This window comes from Mytilus trossulus, chromosome 12 (assembly GCF_036588685.1).
Source record: "Mytilus trossulus isolate FHL-02 chromosome 12, PNRI_Mtr1.1.1.hap1, whole genome shotgun sequence".
Lineage (NCBI taxonomy): Eukaryota > Metazoa > Mollusca > Bivalvia > Mytilida > Mytilidae > Mytilus > Mytilus trossulus.
Window position 1 is genome coordinate 38542445 of NC_086384.1, and position 18137 is coordinate 38560581.

At 32.1% G+C, this 18137-nt stretch overlaps 1 protein-coding gene across 7 annotated transcripts in view; it reads right to left on the reverse strand.

Annotated features, from left to right (window-relative positions):
* LOC134692032 (uncharacterized) overlaps positions 1–18137 on the reverse strand; it is a 61998-nt gene that overhangs the window by 32129 nt on the left and 11732 nt on the right. The window contains exon 1 of one of the 7 annotated variants that reach the window (XM_063552378.1): positions 13910–14019. The exons of 2 other annotated variants lie outside the window; for them this stretch is intronic. The gene's annotated coding sequence lies outside the window, so the exon portion shown is untranslated. Of the gene's footprint in view, positions 1–3330; positions 3455–13909; positions 14020–18137 lie in introns of those variants that run through there. 4 more of the 7 variants (XM_063552384.1, XM_063552380.1, XM_063552382.1 and 1 more) reach the window with 4 other exon arrangements.

Sequence of the window (18137 nt, forward strand, 5' to 3'; positions counted from 1 at the left end):
GAGTGTAGTCTCTATAATCAATAAAAAGTCTTCAAAGTCGACAAGCGTTATGTCCCTAATCAGAAAACTTGTATTGGCCTGCCTGGAATGCAACATATTGATTAAAGCCGAACATATCCCAGGTCATTTGAATTCTCTTGCTGACTCCCTCTCTCGTTGTGATTTTCAGAAGTTCCGGAAACTATGCCCCACAGCAGATGCAAACCCACACACGATTCCGGCCCATCTATGGAAAGTTTAAAAGACGAGGCAGACCTATTACTTAAATGTTCAATGGCTTCGAACTCCTGGAAAACTTATAAAACAGCTGTAGAATGTTTTAAAAAGTTTCGCTTTTTTTATAACTATCGTGATATCTGGCCGGTACCTATCGACGAAATAGCTCAATTCATAGCATACCTGTCGTACAAAGGTTTCTCTGCGTCTACTGTTTCTACTTACATCTCCGGATTGGCCCACACACACAAGATTAACAATTTAACAGACAACACGAAATCATTCATCATCAGCAAAATGATTGAAGGATTGCGTAGGAAAAATCCGCAAAAACTAGATGTTCGAACACCGATATCGTTCGACTTGTTAAAACGTTTAATTCACAGTTTACGCAGCGTTTGCAATTCTCAATATGAAACTTTATTGTTTTCTTCCGCTTTTTCTCTTGCGTATTTTGCCATGCTTCGAGTAAGTGAGTTGGCTATAAACAGTCGTACTGACGAAAGCGGACATGCTTTAAAATGTGATGATATCACTTTTGATAAGAGTAATGGCCAAACCGAATTACATGTAAAATTATGCAGCTCAAAAACCGATCAAAAGCACATTCCATAACTCTGATCATTCAGAGCCATGCCGATTCGAATATCTGTCCTATTAGGCTATTACAATCTTACTTGCAGGTTCGCTTCTCCGGTGTTAATGGGTCAAATAAATTATATACACATTTTAATGGTTTGGCCTTAACTTAATACCAATTTTGTTCTCTGCTTCAAAAATGTTAGGGTTTCTGTGAACTACCGTTTCACATTCGTTCTCATTCTTTTCGGATAGGACGAGCAACTGATATGGCAAAAAATGGTGTTAAAGACGACATTATAAAGCAGTGCGGCCGATGGTCTTCCGTTGCATATTTACGCTATATTCGTATCTGAGTCTTTAAATTTCATTACAGCTCACGAAGTGTTTTAATATTATAATACATATTATATACATCCTTTTAGGTTCAAAAGCTATTTGGTTCGTCGGATCTTCAATTGTATATTGGGCACAGACAAATGCAAAAACGAGACACGGGGGCCCAAACATTGGTCTTCAAAGCAGAGGGGTGTACATACGCTGGTTTGGAAAAAGGGGTATGTTGTGGAATGATTTTAATGCCAAAGTATTACACGCAGTTGAAAAATTTTCTCCTCCCGCCATGATAGTCATTCAGCTTGGTTCCAATGATCTGGTAAAAGTTAAAACCTTGGAACTTATCCAAAATATTGAAAGGGATATTTTGCGTCTACATTTACTTCTACCTAACACTCGCATCGTATGGAGCGAAATGCTAATGCGAAGATATTGGCACGGTGCTACAGATGGAAAAGCTATTGAAAGATCTCGCAAACGAGTAAACTCGGCCATTAACAATTATGTCTTGAATGATGGGCACTGTGTTATTCAGCATCCCAATATCCGAGCTCAAGAGTTGAACTTGTATAGATATGACGGAACTCACTTATCCGATATTGGTTATAATATATACTTGAACAACATACAGGGGGGTATTGAAACTTTCCTGTCATCTCCAAAAATTCGCCGTTTCCCGGAGGTCTAATTTGGAATAGCATTTCTTATGGTTTTTAAGGGATTAAGAGGAAATAAAAGGGGGGGAGGGAAGTTCTGTTGAGACCATCTCATGTATACCATGAGTGGCCGGTTCTGAATTGGTACCAGTTCGAGCTTAACTGTGTTATGATCTAGAAATTGTTAAATTGTTAATCTTTACTCCCCTGAAACCAGGGGGTGATGCGAATAAGACCCGACGTATTTGGGGATCATGGCCCTCGTTCTCTTTAGAATTTAACCTGGAGGAACTTGAGCATCCATTGCTACCAATGGTGCACAGATTTGTCAGTTAAAACAATCATGTCGTCATTCTGTTATCATGTCAGACCTCGTCATTCAAAGTGAACTGTGGCCATTAATTCCACATAAATTGTTTGTTTGTTATGCTTTGCCTTAAACTTGATTCTTTAATTAATAAGGTTTATCACTTTTAAGATAAACCAATTTAATGAAAGAGATTTGATTAATATATGTATTTTCCGTAAATGACATTTGTATCATTCCGATCCGCATTTTGCTTGCGGCTTATAAACATCACGTGACTCAGCCACACAATTGAACTAGCCGCTCTAGGAAAGTGAAAGTTTCAAAACCCACCCACCTCCCCTCACAATCTACCAACAATTACTTGTGTCTGCTGCTGTTTTATTAATTTTTCAGGCTGTTCAGAGAGCAGTTTGAACACATACTACGTTGTTGGACGAAATAAAGATGACTAAACTAAGCCGATGGAACTGCTTGCCGAACAAACTTTTGAGAACTTCGTATTCTAAATTCGAGTGAGTGTTATACAGTTTTACCAGGACAAACAGCCACCAGCAATGAGATTGGAACAATCAGTATGATTTTAGTTTATCCACCTGGAACACACATAGAACTTTAAATTTTGTTATGAACTTTCAGAGTTTATATCTCAAATAATAGTATAATTGTTCATTATATGGTAATAAAATGTTTTGTCACAGTATAAGGTTGTTTGGCGGGGTCTGGCAAGATTAAGGGGTCATGATCCGTTCCTGTATTGTACGTCGGATCATATTAGTTTTTTACTTTCCTGCGCTACCGCAGGAAGTTCTGTTGAGACCATCTCATGTATACCATGAGTGGCCGGTTCTGAATTGGTACCAGTTCGAGCTTAACTGTGTTATGATCTAGAAATTGTTAAATTGTTAATCTTTACTCCCCTGAAACCAGGGGGTGATGCGAATAAGACCCGACGTATTTGGGGATCATGGCCCTCGTTCTCTTTAGAATTTAACCTGGAGGAACTTGAGCATCCATTGCTACCAATGGTGCACAGATTTGTCAGTTAAAACAATCATGTCGTCATTCTGTTATCATGTCAGACCTCGTCATTCAAAGTGAACTGTGGCCATTAATTCCACATAAATTGTTTGTTTGTTATGCTTTGCCTTAAACTTGATTCTTTAATTAATTTTACCAGAAAAATACTTGGCAAATAGTATTACAAATTATATCGATATTCAATATATGACTTACCAAATCCTGAAGGGAAAATAAAATCAAATTGTTGTCAAAACGTACTTTACCGTAAATAAGTAAGTCCGTTACCCTAGACAAGCTGATAAAAGGGATTCATCAAATCAAATATGTAAGTCAATACACAGATAACAATTATATTTATTTACATTTAATAGATAGCCATAATGTCAGGCTACCAAATTGATTAATAACATTTCATGGCGATACAGGCATGTTGATTTCAATTTATTACATACTTCCTTTTACCCTGCCTTGGACCACCCTTTTCACTTATGCAGCGTAATTACTCAATTCCGAAGTGGTAGTATGAAAAATGTACGGAGCCCCAGCACTGCCAACTTTCGTGGTTGTAGGGTTTAAGCTGTGGTTTGAGATTGTTGAATTTCCGTTAAAGGTACATGGATCTTACTAACAATTTATGATTCATTGCTTATTCTACATGAGCGACGGATTTGTATTTAACTTATGAATTCAAACCACAATTAACCCAACTGATCACTATGTTATTCATGAAAAGCATATCATTGACAATTATAAGAGCAGAAACATTCATCCTGTTAAAATATCAAAACTTCAAACTAAAGAATATATGACTACTGCCAATGAAAGCACTTCAATTTTACATACTTATTTGCATATTATTATTTAATAAAAAGTTTACCATGCAACTAAGAGATGAATATTGCTTGCATGCAAACAGTACTAGAAGTTAAAGGAAATAATATGTTTTAAACAAACAAAACACTCTGTGGTAAACCAAATATATTTAAATTAAAAGCAATAAAATAGTTTTTATAGTGTTCTAAATAGGAAACCCTGCACTTTACATAATATGATTAGCTTGGTTATATTTTGTTTACTCAATATCTTCGCTTGTATCCTTGGTCGCTATATTATCATATGCATGTATTATTTTAACTTGTTAAGGACACAGTTTGTAGGTTCTACTATAATCTTGCTTTCAACGTAATGGATTGACGAACACATTTTTGTTACTCAAACTTAACTTCGATTTTTAAATTTTTGTTTGATTAAATACTTTACGAAGATCAATACTCAGTCTGACTTTAAAATCCTGGTGCCGTTGTTCTTGTATATTCCCCTCTACTAAAAGAAGTACTGTGGAATGTTTTTTATTAGCAATGTTTTTTACCAGTTCCCTTACTGTCGTTGAAACATGTATATACAAAGCCTTTAGAAAATGTGTTATTCGTTGGACAATTGAATTAGAGACACTGTATCAATTCTTATAATTGTCCAATTGGTCATATATTCACAAAGTGATTTTGTTTTACTTATCCTCAAAATATTTGATTTAAGACATTGACACGAAAAGAAATTTGGGAATTTTTGTTACTTCAAAAATCGTACTTTCTTCCCCCCCCCAAAAAAAAAAATAACAAACAAAAAACCAAACAAACTTGATATTAGAAAATAAAACTCTAAACCTAAACACGGTCTGCTCAAAAATTTGAATTTGATTACTTAATTCTCATCTTAGAAATCAAGTGCTGACTTTTGTCATAGTTTTCCACAAAATGAATTTGACCTGTTTTCACTAACACAGTGTTTTTTTTCAGTTTCCAATTTAGTCAGACATTTTAAATCATTATATTTGCTTTGAATATGATTTTTGTTTCATTTAATAATTTAACAGTTTTTCCAATTTATTATGTTTTATGATTAATTAAATTTTTAAACTGCCTATCGTTTTTTGTTTTGTTTTTAACTTTTTCTGTATCATGTGTATATCATCACTGATATACTGCTATCCTATGAGAGGTTCCAAATTATGTTTCAGTTTAACTTTCTCTGTATTTATAGATTAAAGGACTTTGTGTTTTGATACTGATTTTGTCACTGTGAAATGTTAGCCCGAAACGAACTATTTTATCGCGTCGAATCACGGGGAATCACACTTGACGTCACACGCTGCATAACGTCATTTGAAATTGTGTCACAGTGCAGTAAACCTGGTGTTTTCTTGCACAAAATATTGAAAATGAAATATTGCACGCGTGTCATTAATTTTGCTTTGGACACTTTAAAAATTCCGAAAAAAATCAGTAAGCCATTTTAGTTTTAGTTTTCACAAACCACAGAATGATACGATATGAAACAGCAGATTTGTTATTGATTTAGAAGTTCAAGTTAATATTAAATCTTTGGCTTATTGATAAAATTTATCTTGTCTGACATTATACGCTCAGCGTTCATCCTGACAATGATCACATTGATTTCAAATAATATTTGGAAAGCATCGTGTAAGCGGATATTTATTTACAAATTATACTAGCTCAAATAATTATGACGTCTGGCAAGGCTTTTATTCTGGGACGCCATCCTACGACGTCGATCAATTATAACAGCCTTGATAGACTTCATAATTCTTTGGACTAGCAGGAGGCAACGAATCTGATCAAGCTCATTTTCAGTCGACTTAAAATTATTTCAACTGCTACCAAGACTATATTTATGGTTAATATATACTTTTTATCTGTATCTGTTCCACTCCAAACGTTTTGTAGATGTATATATTTCGAGGTGTATATAAATTGACAAGGAAACCACACTCATCTTCTTAACATTTGTCAGATAGTCTCAAAAAATTGTCGGAAATGTTTTTTCTCCATTTTTAACGGTCCTAGTGCGATAGCGAAACCTTTTTAGTCACTATTTATGTGTTGCGTTTAAATATGTCAGAATTATAACGCTTTATAGTGGCTGAACAGGTTACACAAATACTTTTCAAGGAACAGAAGAAAAAAAAAACAAACAGGAATAGCAACCGACAATGAATAAATAAAATCTCGGATTGTCATAGCATGGACAATAGTTAGTACGACCTCCTTGTAAAAAGTAAATAATTTCGCAGATAACGCAATTATTAAGTTTATTTGGTTTTTCGTACATTTTCTGTTGAAGTTTTTATGCAATCGTTTAAAAAGGCTAAACAAACTTTTGTTGAAAGTTTCAAAGAATAACAAGTGGTTTTAATCCACCAAACAATCGTGCGTTATTGCAAAAAAACAAATCACGTGTGATTTTGTGTATGAAAGGGAAAGTAGATCTTAACGTGGTACATTCGCGCTTGTCAATTGCGAACTGATCCAATAATTTTACTATCACGGCCAGTCAACAGATACTGACAATAACAGTGAGTTCACATCAAAGGAAAAATGCACAAATTACCGATCAAATGAATTACAATCCTTGCACTAAGTATGATTATAATATCTAAGCAAATTTCAAGCTACTGTTTAAGTCGTATTAACTAACAAACATTTCGAAAACACCGGTGTCCTTTTAATTTCAAAATTTTTCTCTTTTTTTTATTCTTATTACCATTGCAAATGCATATTTCCAGAGAGAGAGCAAAATATGCAAATGAATATGCATCTTTTTACAAAATATATCGGCAATTAATGTCGTGGTCTTTTTGTCTTAATTGGGCTTAGATTGCTTTCCCTTTTCTCCCTACATTTTTAACATATATGAGATTTTGGTGGGGTATTCAGACTAGACAATGAAAGGCAAAGACGGAGAATAAACATTAATTTATAGGTTCTGAAATATGTGGAATACATAGTAAAGGTCGTTATAAATCTAAAAAAAGAATCGTCTACACAATAAAAAAGTAACGAAATGAAAGGCCCCTTATTCAAACCCTCATTTGCTAATCATTATTTGAGGTTATAATTTTTTTGATAAATATCTCAATAAACGAAGGTGATATGTATACACTATCAAACTTAAGTACAAATAATAAACGTAAATTTGTATAATTGCCACCTTTTAAACATATAAACATCAGGATATAAGATTTAGGTTTTTTTTTTGTGTCGGTGTTATATTATATAATCGCGTGAAAGCATTTATGTATTCGTTTAGAATTATTTATTGTACATATACCCTTTAAAAGTTAAAACGGATGTAAACCCATGGGTCAAATAATAGACTGTCGATCGTATGTATCAAGCAAGGAGACAACACTATCCACTCTAGGTTGAATAATTGAAATGAATTGATAAGAATGGGATTTCCCGCGGTAATTGGAACTTCTATTGGTTGTTCATATCAAATTATTAAGATGCTTCTGTAAAAACAATCCCAAAAAAAAGCAAAAACAAAAACAAAAACAAACTTGAAAATGATACAACTTTTTTTTTCGAATAAATACTTTCAAAAAACTAAATTTAAAAAATTAAAAACAAACTGTTACCCATTCTGACATAGTTCATTTTGTTAGAACAACTACTTATGTTTTTAGTAAAGTAATTCGCTTAGATGTTAAACATATTTTTACTAAGGAGGAGGTCTTGTTTCTACTGACTTGTGTTTTTGTTCTACGATTTGACCTTTACATTATATCTTGATTTATTTACCAAACACCATACCTAATCATTCGCTTTATCATTAACGTGCACACATCCAGTGTTAAAAAGTAAATACTCAGAACGTTGCACTTCACATCAATAGATACATTGTATAAAAAGGTGTGGTATGAGTGCCAAATGAGATAACATTGCATGTTTAGGAATGACTAAATATTTCACTAGTTAGTGAAGGTTGTTTATGTAAAATTTAAAAAAATAGTGCATGCTGAAAGAAATTAAATACAAAATGTATTAGTTGTTTTTTCGGTTTGATACTACAATGCTTGCATACTATCAAGTAAGTTAATGATCTGATTGTACACGACATAATTTCAAATAAAGAACCAAATGGCATGAATGATATACCGGTATACTAGTTCTAGCATTATCACCAGAATGTTCACCACTGTTGCATCAAGGTTTTAGAACAAAACAAAAAAGAGCACCCCCTTACATGACAATATACATTGACTGCTGGAATGTTTGAGTCTATGTATATTTCATTTACTTAAAATATAATTAAGGTTACATGTAGGTAAAATGTTGTTGAAATGGTATATCTATTTAAGTCTATGGTATTTTAAGTTTTCTAATCCTTGGCGGATTTACTAGTTTCCAAATCCATGACAGATTTTCTGCAATATAAGGTCCATTCAGTAAATATCTAACCAATGATTTCAATGTTGCCTTCAACAAGTCGAAGTGTCAAAAGGTTTGGAACAATCTGCTTTGAATTATATGAAAGCTGATCATAGAACTGCTACTAATTAGATTATCATTTTAACTGATGCCAACCAGCTTAAAAGACGTCGACGCGATGTTGAAACTCTTCGCAAACGGGTGTGCATGACCTTTCAAATTATAGCACCTGACTTAAAAGAAAAGACAGGAACGACTTCAATGAATTGTCATTGATATGGTTATATTACAAATTTACTGTTTACAATTTTTTGAATTTTTTGAAATACTAAGGCTTTTCTACATCAGGCATAGATTATCTTAGCTGTATTTGGCAAAACTTTTAGGAATTTTGGTCCTCAATGCTCTTCAACTTCGTAATTTATTTGGCTTTTTAAGGTTTTTGGATTCGAGCGTCACTGATGAGTCTTATGTAGACGAAACGCGCGTCTGGCGTATTTACTAAATTTAGTCCTGGTATCTATGATGAGTTTATTTCAAACGACACTCAAACTGGTGCGTATGACCTTTCAAAAGTATGACTTTTATGAAACATTTTAAAAACAGGCGCACATGAATGCACAAAACTATTGCAAAGGAAAACATTCGTTTTGTTTGAGCACTGAAGAATGGAGCTCCATATTAAAATAACGAGTGTCATGAATCTTAAAGTGGTAGTTTATCAAAAGTTGTGTGGTAGGTCATAACACATGCAACTGATTTTTCCCATGGTAAACGTATGTCTCGATAGTAGGAAATATCATGTGTCCGGTCCGTGTGTCCGTCTTTTCTCATTCTAAAGGTGACAGTTTGATTTTTATGTGAATAGTTTACCGTGACGCAATGATCACATTAACTTAAATTGTAGTTAATATGACTTAAATGTATGCCATATACATATTTGTATACATATTTCGTGATTGCGTAATCAGCTTAAGCTGTTTGATTTTTTGTTAAAGGTACAAGTATCTTAATTAGAATTTATGATTCGTTGCATATACTGCATGAGTGACGACTTTGTATTTATGTTAAAAAAAATTAACCACATTTGACCTATCTGATGCACGGTAAGCATAATTTTGAAGATTACCAGAGCAGAAATATTCTTCATGTTTAAATATTTAAACTTCAATTCGAAGAACACATGACTACTGCTAATGAAATCACTTCAATTTAATTCACTTATTTGCATATCTAATAAAAGGTTTACCATGCAACTGAGATATGCATTATGCGTGCATGCAAACAGCACGAGTAGTTAAAGGAAACAATATTATTTAAAATAAACAAAACACTCTGTGGTAAACCAAAGATATTTAAATTAATAGCAATTAAATATTTTTTATAATGTTCTAAATATCAAACCTGCACTTTACATAAAATGACTGGTTTGGATGTGTCTTATTTACTCAATATCTACGCCAGTATCCTTAGGAGCTTAATTATCATTGCATGTATTATAACTTGTTAAAGAAAAATAACTAGGTTGTACTTTAATCTTTCTTTTCTTAAATTTAACTTCCATTTTGTTTAACCTTTGTTTCAGTTCAAACTTTACGAAAATGAAGATTGACTTGATATTTCATTTATGAGTTCTAGGTGCACGGGAAGACATTTCACATAAACTGGACACATTTTTCAGACTGCAAGTCTTCCAGTCTTTGCTCTTATCTCTTACTGCTGTCCTTTTAAAGAATTATAACACTTTCACGAAGTACGGTTTGAATATTTGGTCATATTTCAAGCTACTGTTGAAGTCGTATTTCTTTACAAACACTTCCTTAACACATTTCCCTCTTGTTTGTAATGTTTCTCTTGTGAAAATTGTGTCATGTACATTTATCCTGAATCATGAACGTCTGTAGTGTTCGGGGTTCAACTCGATATATAATTAGCTGATATGTATAGTCAAGCCAATGCTTATTACTGTTTATTTTAGTCTTTTTATAATTTGGATACACGTTTTAGTATTTTATAATTTAAATATGAATATTTGAGTCAAATCGGTGAACATAAATTTGACAGTTGATGCCCCTTTAAGGAATGGTGTTTGGATAAACCTTTCGCAATATCATTCCTGATAAATCAAACTGATAAATACACTATTTATTTAAGTACACATAATAAACGTAAAGTTGTATAAATCCCACCTTTTAATCATATAAACAACAGGATATAAGATTTAGGTGGTTTTTTTTCTGACGGTGTTATTATACCTATTTACTCATGTAAAGATATTTATGAACATGCATTTATTTAGAAGTATTTATTGTACCCTTTTAAAAGTTACAACGGCTTTTAACACACGAGTTAAATAATGATAAGATAACTATGTCTCGTTAGTATCAAGCCAGGGGGGACAGCAATCTATGTTAAATAAGTGAAATGAGGTAATAAGAGTGGAGTTTCCTGCGGTAGTTGGAACTCCTATTGGTTGTATAAATGACAATATTAAGATGTTTCTACAGAACAATAAAAAAGGGAAAAGTACATCACTATCAATCCAATATATACATTTCAAAAAAATAAAAATTTAGGACTAACTTTCATTATGACAGTGTACATTGTTTAGTACAACTCCTTAGAGAACCACCATTTAATTTCAATGAGGGGTTCAGTTATGTTTTTTTTAAGTTTAATACTTGTTTTTGAGTGTTTTACCAATTGATTTTTTATCACATAATCATACATGATCAATCAATATATCATTACTGTATACACTTTTAGTGTCAAAAGTCAATATTGTTGTAGGTTGCACTTTTAAATATTTATCTTTAGACATGACAAAATAATGTACTACACAATCAATCTTACAATCTGTTATGATAATTTCGAAGCAAACTGTTGTTCAATTAAGATAAATCATATCATATATATGTTAATGACTATATATACTAGAAGGAAAAAAAAACAAGACCAAATTGACCTATTACCTATTTCAGTGTCAAAAGTCAATCCAGTTTAAAAAGCTTTAAACGCATCTTCAGTTCATATATATACATAATATATATGAAAAGGAGATGAGGTGTAATTGGCCTACTTACTATATCATGCCCTAATACAGAAAAGTATTTCGAAATTATGGCGAATTTTACATTTGATTTCTATATTTTAAAATCAATGTACGGTGTATAGATAAAACGAATGTACACAGTTTTCTCCTAGATTCCCAAGAATTCAACATTGACTGGTCTTATAAAAGGTCAAGAGAACTGGTAAACTTAACAATCTTTTATTATAAACAATGAGATTTCTTAATCATTTTAGATAAACGACCGGTTAGTTTTCAAAAACTTCTATTTGAATTTATTTGTTTTCGAATTTTCCTACACTTTGTAACAGCTAATATATTAGCTAATGATGTCAAAAAGTAATAATATGTTTAGGAGGCAACACATGACGTAATAAAATTGAAAATAAGGATACTTTACCATGTCCATTGAACACGATTTGTTTGTCTTGGTAGAGTCTTGGTTTCTCAAAGTGACCTGAACATAAGACTATATCTCAAATATAGAAAACAGTCAATGTGCATGCTTGCATGCAAATAAACTCATCATAGAAACAAGAACTTAATTTAGTATATACGCCAGTCGAGCGTTTCGTCTAACAAAGACTAATCAGTGACGCTCTAATCCAAAAATGTTTAAAACGCCAAATATAATACGAAGTTGAAGAGCATTGAGGACCAAATATCCTAAAAGTTTTTGTTAAATACAGCTAAGATGATATATGCCTGAGGTAGAAAAGCCTTAGTACTAGTATTTAAAAAAATCTAAACTTTGTAAGCAGGTAATTTATAAATTTAACCATATCAATGATAATTCATGTCAGCACATAAGTGCTGACTACTGGGCTTGTGATACCCTGGGGGAAATAAATCACCACCAGCAGTGGCATCGACCCAGTGGTAGTAAATAAACTCATAAAAGTTTCCTTGAATCCCAAAAAAATACGTTTTGGTCTTTAGCCTGCCGAGGAAAATAATCATCGTCTTGTAAGTGATGCAATATTATTAATAAGTACTTTTAATAGTAAATTGCTATAACATTGTATAAGACACAAAACATGAACCAGATTAAAAAGAATATATTAAACACTTGTCAATACTGCGGTCGATTAAGAGATTGATATACGTCACTTTTCAATTGATAAACTATCTTATGTTGACCTTTTAATGTCTGTTGGTGGATTAGTTTTGTTGATATAATAAACGATATTGGTTAATACGATTGATACAGCAATTTGACAACACTGAACAATACTTGTCAATATGTGCCTGTAAGAGTTGTATCACATCATGTAACATGGTTGAGTTAGTTATTGATAACGAGGAAGAACGTGAAGGAGTCGAAATAAAAAATAGAATTACCCTACAGATAAATCATTCTGAGGAGAGCAACCATTTAACTTCCAAAACAAAGGGGGCGGGAGGAGGGGCTTGTTCCGTCAGATTATTTTAACATTTTTTAATGTGATTTACGACTGTTAGTGATAAAAAAAATCGTTAATTCTTCGTTGCAATATTGTAAACTGATTTCTATGTATAGTACATGCGTATTTTTTTAATAACATGAATAAAGATGCAATGTTTTCGAGAAAAAAAAACGTATTATATCTATAAACGGTTTGATATCATAACAGACTATAGACTTCATCACCAAATTTCCGTATCACACTAATTCAAGGGAAATGGTATACACAGTCAGTTTAGACACGAAAATGAGCAAATCAGAAAGTTGTTGGCAAAAATATGCGTAGATATTACATGTTTTACTCTTAACTAGGAAAACACATGTTCCTTCTCTTTCACATACATCGTTAGGTAGTCAAACTCGTAAGTCTGAATAAACTGACATCGCCATAGCCCCGAAGAAGTCAACGAAAATACAACCAATAGAAAAATAAGAAAAAAGGTGTGTTTGTCAATGGAACAACTCTCCATCAGCAACCAAATGCCGTACAAGTTAACAAGTTCACAAAATACTACACAAAAGACAGATCAAAACTTCCAAAACTTTAGTGTTGATTTCAGGTACTCCTATGTTTCTCTTATTTATTTCCAGCTTTAGCAGTGAAGAAAATCATTGTTTCAATGTGATCATTTCTGATGAAAGCGGTCAAGCTTAATTCTACTATCTAAAACTCGGATGGTTATCATTAAACAAAAGAACACAAATAAGATACATGTAATCAACACAAAACGAAACAAAATTAAACTTAACAAAACAAAATAGAAAACAAAACTTCCAGAAATAGCAATGAATAAATACAAACATATATTGAAATTAATATGTTTTTTATACACATGTAAATACATTTTGTGTATTGTTTTTGTCCCGTTAATAATACGCAGATGTATTGATATCTGCTACCACATTAATTTCATAGATTTTATAAAAACGTTAAAAAACTATATACTTGAGAATTAATGTTAGTTCTCTCATTATATTTATACGACAAAAAGTAATAGACAAATAGCCTTAAAATTAATAATTCAGTATATTCAATATATAACTTACCAAATCCTAAAGGGAAAATGAAATCAAATTGTTGTCAAAACGTACTTTAAAATTAAGTCCGATACCCTAGCCGAACTGATAAAGGGGTCTCATCAAATCAAATATGTAAGTCAATACACAGATAACAATTATATATTTATTTATTTACTTTAATAGATAGCCATAATGTCAGGCTACCAAATTGATTAATAACATTTCATGGTGATACAGGCATGCTGATGTGAAATTATCATATACTGCCTTTCACCATACTTTTTACTTATTCAGCGTAATGACTAAAGTTCCGATGTGGTAGTAGAGAAAATGTACGGAGCTCCTTCAGGGCCATGAAAAATGGCGGATCATTTAAATTGATGGCAAACATTTAAAAAAATGCGGACGTTATATTGAAACGCTTACAGCACGACTTTCAAAGGGGGTGGATGACATTTGGAAATTAAAGCGCATGACTCAAAAAGAGACAGATACAACTTTATAACTTGTACGCAGGTTTTTAAAACAGGCGCACATAAATGCACAAAATTATCGCAAAGGAAAATATTCGTTTTCTGTTAGAAATGAAGAATGGAGCTCCTTATCAAAATAAGGACTTTCATAAAACTTGATGTGGCATCTTATCAAAAGTTGAAGTTCAGAACACATTTGATTTTTTCCATGTTACACGTATGTCTCGCCTACCATAGAAGGGAATATTATATTTCCGGTCTGTGTGCCCATCTTTATTCTATATATTTGGTGAAAATTTGGGTTTGAGGTGTATAGTTTACCATAAAATGGTGATCCCATTAGCTTAAATTGAAGTGCATATGTTTTAGATGTATGCAAAACACGAATTTGTATCATGATTGTATAATCGGGTAAAGCTGTGGTTAGAGATGGTTGAGATTTTGTTAAAGGTACATGGATCTTACTCACAATTTAGAATTCACAGCGTATACTGCATGATCAACGAATTTGTTTTTCTCTTATAAAAATCTAGCCACATTTGACCAATCTGATCACCATAAATTGTATGCACGGTTAGCATTATCCTTGAAGATTACCAGAGCAGAAATATATTTTTCCTGTTTAGATATTAAAACTCCAAACTAAAGAATATAGTACTACTGCTAAGGAAAGCACCTAAATTTTAAATTCTTATTTGCATATTTAATAAAAGGTTTACCATGCATCTAAGAGATGAATTATGCGTACATGCAAACAGTACTAGCAGTTAAAGAAAATAATATTGTTTAAAATAAACAAAACTCTTTGTGGTAGACAAAAAAAAATTAATAGCAATTACATATTTTTTTATAATATTCTAAATATGAATCCTGCAATTTACATAATATGACTGGCTTAGTTTTATCTTATTTACCCAATATTTACGCCTATATCTTTGGAAGTTTTATAAGAATTTGCAGAACATGTAGAAGAGTCCTTGTTTGGTATTTGGTATAGAAAAAAGAACAAAAATAATAAAAGGTTCTGTAATATAGAAATTAGAGAGTATAAAGGGTCGTTATAAATCTTAATAAAGAATGGTCTTCCAAATTATAAAAGTAACAAAATAAGGAGCCCCTAATCTAGACCCTCTTATATAGTCATGAGTTTTTATTTAAACATTTCGAAATATCATCAGATAAACGAAGGTGATAATTAAACGCTATATAATTAAAGTACAAAAATACACTTAAAATTGTATAATTCCCACCTTTTAAACATATAAACATCAGGATATAACATGTATAAGATTTAGGTGTATGTTTCTGACGGTGTTATATACATTTTGTATATAATCGTGTTAAAGCATTTATATATTCATTTAGAATAATTTATTGTACATATACCCTTTAAAAGTTACAACGGATGTAAACACATGGGTCAAATAATAAACTGATAATTATGCCTCACATCTGGTCGATCGTACATGTATGTATCAAACAAGGGGGACTAGTCTAGGTTGAATAATTGAAATGAATTGATAAAAATGGGATTTCCCGCTGTAATTGGAACTCATATTGGTTTTACATATAGAACTATTTAGATGCTTCTGTAAAAACAATACCAAAAAAAAAGGCAAAACCAGAAACAAAACTTGAAAACTATACCACTTTCCAACCAATAAATACTTTCAAAAAGTAAATTTAGAAATTAAAAACAAGCTGTTACCAATTCTGACATAGTTCATTTTCTTAGAAAAACTTCCGATATTTTTGTAGAGTGATACGCTAAGATGTTAAACATATATTTACTTAGTAGGAGGTATGGTTTCTACTAACTTGTGTTTTTGAGTGTTCGATGATTTGACCTTTACATTATATATCGATTTATTTACAAAGCACCATACCTAATCAATCACTTTATATGTGTACACTTTCAGTGTAAAAAAATAAATACTTAGAGCGTTGCACTTAATAAATAATAAATATAAGAAGATGTGGTATGAATGCCAATGAGACAACATTGCATGTTTATGAAAGACGAGAAAACGAGACCAAATTGACCGTTTAGCTATTGCAGTGTCAATCCTATTAAAAAGCGTTTCACTTAAAAAAAACAACAACAAAAAAACAAAAAACAAATTTTTCAAGGTATAACTCAATATATTTCTCAAACAACACTATTTTTGTATCGTCACTTTGGATTATGTTGTCCTCGTGAAAGTTTCAAAGGCCAACTTTAAAGGAGACAAAATTAACTATAATCGTAGATTAATGTATGTATCCCTGGTCATATAAATAAACAAAGTATAAACACACCCTTTTAGGAATATTCAAATAAAGGTAACATGCATAGCGTTGAGAAGATTGAAAAGTAAATAGGCAATGTGTCAAAGCAACAATACGCGACAAAAAAACCCAACAAAAACGGTCCAATATCATAAAGGGGTCTTCAATATAGCTAGAAATTCCTGGAGTCCATCTTCAGTTGGCCCATTAACAAAACTGTGTACTAGTTCAGCAACAATGGACATTACACTATATAAGAAAAATATATAAACGAAGCAAAATTTTAAAAACATACGCACTAACAAAGGCAAGAGTCTCCAAACTTGTGAAAGGTACAAACATTTTAAAAGGTTAAACTTGTTTTGAGGGATCTCAACACTCACTTTATACATACATCTTGCCAATGTAAATAAACAAACGCACTGCAATACGCAAAAATAAATCTACGTTTTACAATGAATTGTTTGTTAGGCTTGATTGGTTGGATTAAAAAAAAAAGTATTGCACGACGCAGAATTGTTTGAAGTACATGTGCTTTTTCAAGACATGTATGTTTTGTCGGTTGATTTTTTTCCCTCTGACGTGAACATGTATAATAATTTAATATTCTACAATTAAATTTTGTTAAAATATAAATCAGATTACTGATCAAAAATGAAACTTCCGTTTATATCAACTCAAAATACAAACGCGTCATAACTACCCCGACCCTGTTAAATATACACAAACAAAAATTGTTAAAATGCTATCTTTATTGGCCCATTACACTACAAACTGCTCAGAGTCTGAATTGACCAGTTTTTGTGCTCGACCAGTAAAATCGAGCACACATTTTACTCGACTAGTCTCGACATTGTCTCGACTGGACTTAACTGTACTTAAGTGTACTCGACAAGGTCTCGACTTTACTTAATTAGTATGAAATGGTCTTGACCAAGGCTCGACCTGTCTCGACCTGTCTTGACTAGTCTCGACTCAGTCTGAACCAGTCTCGACCTGTCTCGACCTGTCTCGACTAGTCTCGACTCAGTCTGAACCAGTCTCGACCTGTCTCGACTAGTCTTGACCTTCAAATTTAGTTTTGACTGGTATAAAGAAGCCCATCTAACTAAATTAAATATTAATCTTACAAAATTCAAGCTAATTAGGTAGTTTGATTACTGGCTGTGAAATAAAAAAAATATTTTTTACAATAGGTAAAAATAAAAATTATTATATAAATTCAGATAGGCATCTTTAAATTTTCTAATAACTTTTTCAAATCAACTTGGATTTTCATCAAACTATGCACTTATCTAAGATATATATCAAGCTTACTGAATCCCATTTCATTTACTTTTTTGTTGTATAGCTATGAAATTTAAGAATTAAAGTCATCTTGGTAAAAAAAGCTAGGATTTGCAATTTCGGACAAAATAGCGATAGGCATCTTTAATTTTTTTAATAACTTTTTCAAAATCACTTGGATTTTCATCAAACTATGCAGCTATCTTAAATATATATCAAGCTTACTG